The sequence below is a fragment of the Botryllus schlosseri genome, chromosome 14 (genome assembly GCF_051294905.1).
Source record: "Botryllus schlosseri isolate E-star chromosome 14, Bs_hap1, whole genome shotgun sequence".
Classification (NCBI taxonomy): domain Eukaryota; kingdom Metazoa; phylum Chordata; class Ascidiacea; order Stolidobranchia; family Styelidae; genus Botryllus; species Botryllus schlosseri.
This window is the reverse complement of record NC_137249.1, coordinates 23,532,138-23,541,911: the sequence shown is the minus strand read 5'-3', so window position 1 is coordinate 23,541,911 and position 9,774 is coordinate 23,532,138.

The window sequence follows — 9,774 nt, the reverse complement described above, 5'->3', positions numbered from 1 at the left end:
TTATTTTCTAATCTGGTCAGGCTAATATGTGATGAATAAAATATCAAGTTCAATAAAATCACCCTCAAGCCACAAACCGTGTTATTTGTAGTTTTGGCCCCGAGTGTGACCAATGTAGTCATATCACATTCACCTATATAGACCAGATATGACTCAAAACTGCGAATTTTGTTAGTATAGATCAATTCTGAACAACCTTATGAAACCTCACGTTAATCTTCAAGCCTTTAGCGAAACTCATGTTCGCCTATAGTCACATAATAAAATATTTACCTAACAGACATCAAACGCATTACTGTAGAATAATGGTGCACAAAATAAACTGTGTATCAACAACAGTGTTGAAAGAACCAAGCCAATAAAAGTGATTTTCAAACAACACTAACACACTGCACGGAATATATATAATATAAGTCTGTGTGACTTCTGCGGAATGAGTCGTGAGTCGGTTCTGTGGCTTGGGCTCCAGCGAGTCATCGATACTGACTCACCGAGTGGCCGCTTTTAGGAATCAATGCTCTACATCTGTGCTGTTCAATCTTTTCCGTCGTGGGGCATCCTTTTGTCGTTTATTTAAAACGCGTACATCGCTGACCACATTATACACCGATTCCATAGTAAGCCTAATCCAGGGTTTTCAACCTTTTACCTATTCATGGCCGCATTTCGATTACATACATGGCATACGGACGCATTCAAGCCGAGAGTCGTCATGGCTCAAATGGATGACAAAGACACCTGTGAAATTAGGTATACTGAGAACTTTGTCTATGCTATCTTCGATTTCTTGAGATATATTTTGCTCATTGAAGTTTCTATTTGTAAAAGCAGAACATCACCGCAGCTTCACTATAAATCAGGGACAAGCAGCATACGACACGCGCGTCGGATCCGGCCCACGGCGTGATTTTGAGCGGCCCGCAGAGAGTTTTGTCGTACATGATAATGTGACTCGCGGCCACAGTCTGCCGCAATTCCTCACTACTTGCTTATAACGTCAAATGATAGTGACTGTAGGTTATTCCTTAGCGTGTGTGTGAGTAGAGTACGAGAGCGGGGCATTCACGCGCAAGTTCGTCAACGCGAAAGGGCTTGCATTACCGGCATTTAAGCATGTAGGCTACTCAACCGCAAAGAATTGATATGTTGGTAAATTTGGAAAAAGAGATCCCAACCAATCGTTCGTATACAATACATTATACCCTGGGCGCGCAACATACGGCCCGCGGTCACAGTCTGCCGCAATTATCCACTACTTCTTACTACGTCAAATTATAATGACTGTGGGTTATTCATTCTTTTTGTCGGACACAAAGAATAGTGATTTTTTAGTTCTTGTTTAGTTCTTTGTTTTCTGTGTGTGCGACATGCTGCCAGAGTTCAAAGAACCTGTTCGCAACTTTGATCGACCGCAGATGTCTCATTGACTTCAACAGCTATTGAAATACATTACATCAATATATTCATTGAATACCGCTTTGGTTTCCATGTTTCAAATTTTAAATTTACATTACAAACGATTTATCCTTGTACAGGTGAATGAATAACGCGTTTAATGTATCGAATCAGAAATCCGGCCCGCCATTTACATCATTTCCAATTTCTCAGCCCGCCCCACGAAGAAGTTGCCCGCCATTGCTACAGATAGATGTACCAGAATCGCGAGTATTAATATCAGGAAAAACTAACGGAATCCCGTGTCTAGTCGCGCGGAACGCACAAATTTTTTGAACCTCTTGAATGAATTTCGTCGATAATGTTGGTAGTTTCTCATAATACTGCAAAAATCTAATTCATCCTTAGCTCCCATGATCAGATAAACCGGTAGAGCTGATGGAGAGGCGTCTTCAAAAATTTGGGCACATTATTAATAATAAATTTATCATCCGGTTTTTATTATTCACTTTGCTGCATGTTGTCATTTCATGACCTCCCATCAGGGTTGTCGGTATGAGCAAATATATTGGAATCGCCCACACGTACCAGAAAAATGTTTATTCGTGAGACCCTTCCGATTCGAGCATGGTATTTTTTTCGTGAGGAACATAATTTATCTCTACGGTTCACATTTCTACGGAGGGGGTGGGGGTGGGGGGCTGAGATTGCAAGGACACCATTATAATAAAAACGAAAATCCGCGTTAAGCGTGAATAACTATTGTAAGTTGAATTAGGATCTCCCAACGATTTGGGAACCAAATCATTGATTCAAATATTCATATTCCATATTGACGGCCGCCAACACATGCTAGTTAGTGTTTTGCGGCTACATGCGTCCGTATGCCCGCAGATTGGCCACCCCTAGCCTAATCCAAATGAGGTTGAGCAAGGCTGCAACGTATAGGAAATGCTAAATACTAATCAGGCTTCGAGGTTACCGGACCACCATCTAACATTTAGTGGCTCTCAAACCAGAGTTGGATCAATTACATTATTTCAGTTCAATTACAATTACAATTACAATTACTTTCATGCATGTTTCAATTACATTACAATTACAATTACTCCATGCTAAAAATATCAAATTACAATTACAATTACAATTACTCCTTGCATGCTTCAATTACATTACTATTACAATTACAATTGCTGCTGTTGAAATATGTAATTGAATAATCATAAATTCAACCGTGCTCCTTGACAACCGTAGCGTCGTAATTAACAACAATTCAAGTATTCATGTTTCATTCATGATACGCAAATACCCGGTAATTAATAAAAGAAAAACGTTTTCGAACTATTCCAGTATTCAGTATGTCGTTGAAAAAAGTATTATAATCATGCACGGGTTGGATTTGCGTATATAGTATATAATTAAAGAAATAATAATATTTTTATCGAGGGACGTAGGAATTAGGAGGAGGGGTGAAAACAAAACCGTGCTTTGTCAGATAAGACGTTATATAATATCCAGTGGTCTGGTTAGTTAGCCAGACGAAGTAACGATGCAGCATCGTGATCTGAAATCGTATTGTAGATTGCCAACCCACGGATAGATGCGCAAGATGTGAGTCACGGATGAATGCACCGACAAACATACTGCAGAGCCGGCTAAAAGCAGCAAACTTTGTAGTCCTAGAGCTGGCGATTCAAGCGTCCAAATTTGATGCATCTGGTCTTTATCGTAAGCTATTGATGCACTAATTCCGAAAATAAAAATTAAAATCTCGTCAGGGCAATGTAACTGCTTCAAAATAGCCGTTTAAGGCCGACTGTTCTGAAAAGTGAGAGCGCCGCAGCAGCATGACCACAACAATGACCAATTACTCCCAGCGATTGTTCAGAACAATGCCGATTCCCAGACTTTCACGACTATTTTGGGATGGTACCATTGCCTGGAAATATACTTTTATTGCGGAATCAGTGCGACACTAGCTTTCGATTAGGGCCATACATATCAAATTTCGACGCTTGGATCGTTAGCTATGGGACTATCAATTCTGCTGCTTTTAGCCGGCTCAGCAGTTCGCTTCTCGGCGTATTCAATCGTGAGTCACGTGTTGCGAATCCATCCGTTGGTTAGTAATCTAATAATTGTATACAATGGCAGCCGAGGCCAGCATAGCCGTAAAAATAAAAAAAACTTCGCCCGCAAGGGCGCAGTCAAGGGCTTCCGCGAAGGGATCCACCAAATTCCTTGTCGACATTTAAAGAGAATGCATTATAAGTCAATTATTTTATGTTGTGCTTGTCAGGTCTCAATAGCAATTTAATGTATTTGAAATTGTAATTGAGCAAAGTTTTTGTCAAATTACAATTACAATTACAATTACACAAAATAAAAATGCTTCAATTACAATTACATTACAATTACATTGAAATATGTAATTAATTACATTCAATTACATTACAAATTACAATTGATCCAACTCCTGACCCCCTGACTCCGCCCCTGAAATAATATACACTGCGTTATGCCTGTCGCAGGAAGTCCCAAGTCAAAATGTCTGAGCTTTGTGGGCGGTTTCATCGAGAAATCATTATAGAAAGATATTGCAAGCTGAACACATATTTAGTCCATCGTGTTTTACTCCAAAAGGAACCAATAATTCCATTACCAACGGATAATGGGGAGGAGAAACATAATAAAAGACTGACAACACTGAATTTGTGCGTACACTGCTGGTGACACACAGTGTTGCTTCATTCTGCATATGCTATCTACATCACAACTTTCCATCGTGTGCTTCTTGATACCATGCAATGCCCAAGCAGTCTTGCTTCAGTTTGCATATTGCGGTACGTTGACCATAACACAATGCCAACCTATTTGTTTCATTTAACCGTTTATGATTCACAAGTAGCAGACAATGGACCGTCTACAACGGTAGGCCTATAAAGTAGGCTACAAGATGTATAATATCAAATGATAAGTGCACCGACGGTGCAAAATCTACGATACAAACGAAATGCAGAGGTAAAATTTTATTTGACTTTTTAAACTATTTTGACAAATTTTGACCTAACGCTACAATTTTGACAAATGACATGCCAAAAAAATCACCCTATTGATCACCAACAAGATAGATTTCTCATAATTCGGAAACCTAATCACAGTGTTGTGAAGTCAATAACCTGTGAAGATGAATAGAGAACCAAAAAAGAAAGACCCTCTACAACAGCGGTTCTCAACCGGGAAATCACGAGGCAGTTGCACTTCATTACCAGTAAAACTATAGAGGTCACATCAACATAATGGACATCTGAGATGAAATATCCTATTGTGCATACTCTTTATGATTGCTAAATTGCCAATAACCTACTGATACAAACATTTTGGTGTTTAGAGATGTTTTGTTGGGGATTGAGGAAAAAATTGGGATGAATATTTACACGGTGACTTCGAAATGTTCACAAAAATCTATTTCTCCTGTGATATGCATAACCATTTTCCATAATAACTTCAGGATAAGCTGCTAGATAGAAATGACCAGGCTTGACGTTATATGTTCATTAAAAAAAGTTGTTAGTCAATTTTGCTGGCACATTTGTTGCGATCATACCCAGATGTGTCGTCGGAAGCGTTACACGTGATTATTGCATTCGCCACCACCTTTATTGGTGGAAATGGATTTTCGGCACTCGTTCATATCAATCGCAGGAGCGGATTTTCAAGACAAGACCACGTATTTCAAGTAATGCAGTTGCAGAATTCGCTTTGAAATAGCAGTCAAACCAATTTTTATATGAATAGTATGATCTTATTTTCAAGAAAAGTCATTTTGTTGCTGGTTATCACTAAGCCTATAGTTATCATATGCACGAGACAGATGACGATTGCACGATAATTGAGCTAAATTTGACCTGAAACTTCCTGGGGGTCCGCGGAATCCGTGGCGACCCGAAAGGGGTCCGCGAAGGCAAAAAGGTTGAGAACCACTGCTCTACAATGCCGATGAACAATGTCCTTAATCGGAACGACACCGACATCAGGACATTCTCGAAAGAAGCACTTTCACGCGAAATTTAATTTATATTTGAAATCTTTGATGCTGTCTTTTTCCATGGATACTTCCATCACCTCGGTGATGGTGCTCTTAGTCTGAACGAAGACAGAGCTAGACCTATATATGTATATACATAAAAGATATGCGGAAACGAGAAATCTTCATGTTTATGTATCAGTTCCACAGTGGACATTGCCCCGAATATTTTAATGACTCCTTTACCTCAGAATCAAAATCGCACAAGTACGACACACGCGCGTCAACGCCGTCCAATTATCATATGATCAACCTAAAGGATCATCGCCCTACCAAATATACAGGACCTGACGTGTGGATCAGTATCCCGCTGGCTTTACGATAGTCGTCGAGTATGTCCTCATTCAAGTCGAAATACAAGCAATTTCAGCTAAATGAGCATATATATAGTCCGTCCTCCAGATTACCGGACCACGACCTGACCTATCGATCTCGCCTTCTGTGACATGCCACATCATTTTGTCGCTTGCCACTTTATGTTATCTTCTTTTACTTTTCATTCAGTGTGCATGCCTCCTCTTTACATCGCCTAGGCCAAGATGGGTGTCTGATTTCGAACACTTCTCCAATGTCGTTTCGACACCTTCCTATCCTTTCATTGTATTGGAATTTTTGTGGTGTATTGAACTGACAAAAATTGCTTAATAAACCGAACTGCTAAACACCTCAGAAAGTCAAAACGGGAACGGCTTTCGGATCACAACTGTAATTTAACATCGGCCACTCCAGCAAGTTAATTACTTCTCGTGATGGAGGCTACTTGGAAAAACCGATTCGCGCATGTGATAGGTAGATTCGTTCTCTGTATGCGCAGAAGTATTTATATTTATAAAATCTATATATATTAGTGGGAGAGTATATGAAGCTAACGTATGATTATGACACTGTTAGCACTGTGGATGCTGGAGTTGTACCAAAAGTAGAATCAGTAAATCTATAAACAGATCACTGATCAAGATTCAAATCTCCACGCCGTTATAAGAATCGGTACAAACCGACTTTCATCCCTAGTTTTATTAAATTGGTTATTGAGATTGACCAGCTAGTGAAATCCCGCAAATGTTTGCGGTTGGTTGATAATCCCTATTTTAATGCGACCCGCGAGCTAAAACGTTTGCCCCCCTCTGATCTAAAATGTGATTATTCCGCTTCATGCGCATATATTTAGCTATAGCACTATACCCTTTTTATACAGTTCGATCACACTAAAGAGGGATTTATATATTGCAGCACACTTCGTCTCGAAATCTGGAAGCGCGGTTTTATACCAATTTTGAGAGTGGGAGCCAGTTGTGCAGCAGACATGATTTGTAGCTTTTTGACCAGAGTTATTAACTAAATATTCTTGATTTCGAGAGCCACAAAATACAACGTCACCGTCGGGGTGTGTACATTATTGGGCTTACACCCGATAGGTATATGAGCATAGTATATTATTATATCGCTAATTAATCGAGTGGTCATCCGCCGCAATTCAAGCGCGAAGTATTTCCGATAGTGTAGTCCAGTGATACTCAAACGGGGGGCGTGAAAGCACCTTAAGGGGGCGCGAAGCTGCTGTCAACTGAAAAACTTTACCTCCAGTTCATAGCTGTTGCTTTACGAATAGTACTAATTTCATATTTGATAATTCTCTCATCAATAGTCATGACTTTCCATGCCATCAAACTATCGGTTGGCATTGCTAGCATCTGGTTGTATTTTGTGATATGACGGTGAAAGGGGCGTGAAATTATCACTGTCAGAAAGGGGGCGTGTCTAGAAAAGTTTGAGAACCACTGATCTAGTCCAAACCCGAATAAAGACCAGACTTGAACCTCTACCCCATCGTCTTTAGTACAATCCTTAAAATATGGGAGGTGCTCAGAGAGGTGGTCTAAGTAGTCAAGAAATCTACTCAAGTAGAAGTAGAAGTAGCGACGAAAAAATCATGAGCAACCTAAAACTACTTGAAGTAGAAGTAAAATTGACTGACTTTAAATCTACTCAAGTAAGTAAGTAGTTGTGAAAACGATATTAATTCGTTCGCATGGACTATCAAAAGCTGGAAATGGAGCTATGCGGAAGGTGTAGAGAACTTGATTCATATTGATGCATCCCTGGAAGTATCAATTTTTTACAAAATAAGCAGTCGTCCACATCATAGGATGTAAATGATAGTATTGATATGGAAATGCGATACTAATCCATAGGTTACTCGAACACCCCGTTTTAAAGACTATCATGGCATGGTGCCCTCCCCCATATTATAAGGCCCCTAGTTCAATCAAATAGCAATAAGGAGAAGTTGTGTCGGATACGGCTTTAACACTTTGCGCGATTAGTATACGTTAATTTAAAATATGACAGATCGTAAAAATGCCCTATAGTGTATATAGCGTAATTTTCGGAAAATATAAGGCATTATGCTGCACTTGCTTTTATACTTCAACATGTATATTCTCCAGACAAAAGAATTAAATAGTATATTCATATTGAAATGAACCCGAATATTTTCGGCTGACACTCGTCAGGGGTAATCGTCAGCAACTAGTAGAGAATTGGAAAGAACATTGTATATCAACAATCGTATCACAAAAGACAAAAGACAAAAGAACTGAAACTATAATTAGAGCTCAACGTATAATACTAGTAATTGAAAGGAAAATACAAATACCACTTCTGAAAAGCGTCTTTTGTCCAGAAAGTTTCAACGGTGGTCTGCCAAAACAGGTCTAATGTTAAAAAAAGTCAAAGTCCACTTTTCCGGATTGGGACACGTCATGGGCTGCTAGATATAATAGGTAATTGCTAGATTGCGAAACGGTAGTTTCAAACGTTATGGGGCCATACTTACTGTGATTAAATATTTGATATAGGCGACAATGCGGTGTAACGGAACCACGCAACCCGGTATCTAAATTATATTCAGTGATACTTTCGTTAAAACATATTTGTCGAACAAAATATGTACTTGAGTAAGTACCAGAAGTAGAGGAAAACTACTTGAGTACTTCGAAAAAGCAGAATTACTTCGTTACTGACCACCTCTGGGTGCTCAAAATATTGGTGGCGCCAGACTATGAACATTTTGGAAAGGGGCGCTGGGAGAACAAAGGTTAAGCACCGCTGCTCTAGATAAACAATCTCGCAGCTACAAATCGGTATTTAAGTTAAAAAATACACCACCAGCCCATCTAAAAACTTATTCATTAAGATGTATCCCTTCATAAAATGTAGAAATTATTAATATATCTGTTTCCACACTTTGCAGTGCTGTGTGTACATTAGGGTTGTTCAGAATTGACCGACTTTCAATAAGTCTAGGTTTTCAGTCCGTTTCCCATGCCTTATACCTTAAAAACAAATTCTGGCAACTTTTTTTTTGTAATTCATCCCCTGCATCCGTGTGCACATTGCCGTTTTCTCATGCACCTAAAAATTTCTTCGGAATTAGGGGATTCCCTAGTTGTCAGTGACTCGACAGGAATGACGTCCCAGCAAACACGAGATATATTTGGGACATGTTCGGATATCTTTTTGTTATCCTAATTATCTCAAAATTGTGTTTATGCATATCTTGTGCGGAAACGTATCTTGAATACATCTTTTTCTTATCCAACAACTTTCGTCATAATGCCGAAAATATATTTGTGAGGAATCAAATTCGATTATTGTTTCAATTTATGGTATAATTTATCTACTATCAATTTTATTGATGTCTTACTCTTATGGGGTGATATGTCACCGTAATTATGCCACTATCGAATCATAGCAATTTACATCGTTGTAAATTGCTATGATCGAATGTTTTTCCTTTTGTCACTCGCCGCTTTCGCGTGATTTTGCAGATATTTTGATTCTTGGCCATCCCAAATTTTGGAATCCGAATCCATTACGGCTCCAGGCGGCAATTTGAAAGTCTTATGAATTTCCAATTCTGGGGAATCCGAAAAACTGCTGCCAAAATAATGCTATACTATTTGAAATTTCAATAGAAAAATCCTGCTACAATCCGACTGTCAAAGTAAATTCAGAATCCGGATCCACTCCGGCTCCAGGCGGCAATTTGAAAGTCTTATGAATTTCCAATTCTGGGTAATCCGAAAAACTGCTGCCAAAATAATGCTATACTATTTGAAAGTTCAATAGAAAAATCCTGCTACAATCCGACTGTCAAGGCAAATTCAGAATCCGGATCCACTCCGGCTACGCTGAAAACGATCTAGCCGTCTAGCCGTCGGAGCCGAGTGACTGAATGGCTTGAGGCACTTACTCCCACGCGAACACACGTTTCCGTGCGCAGGTTTCAA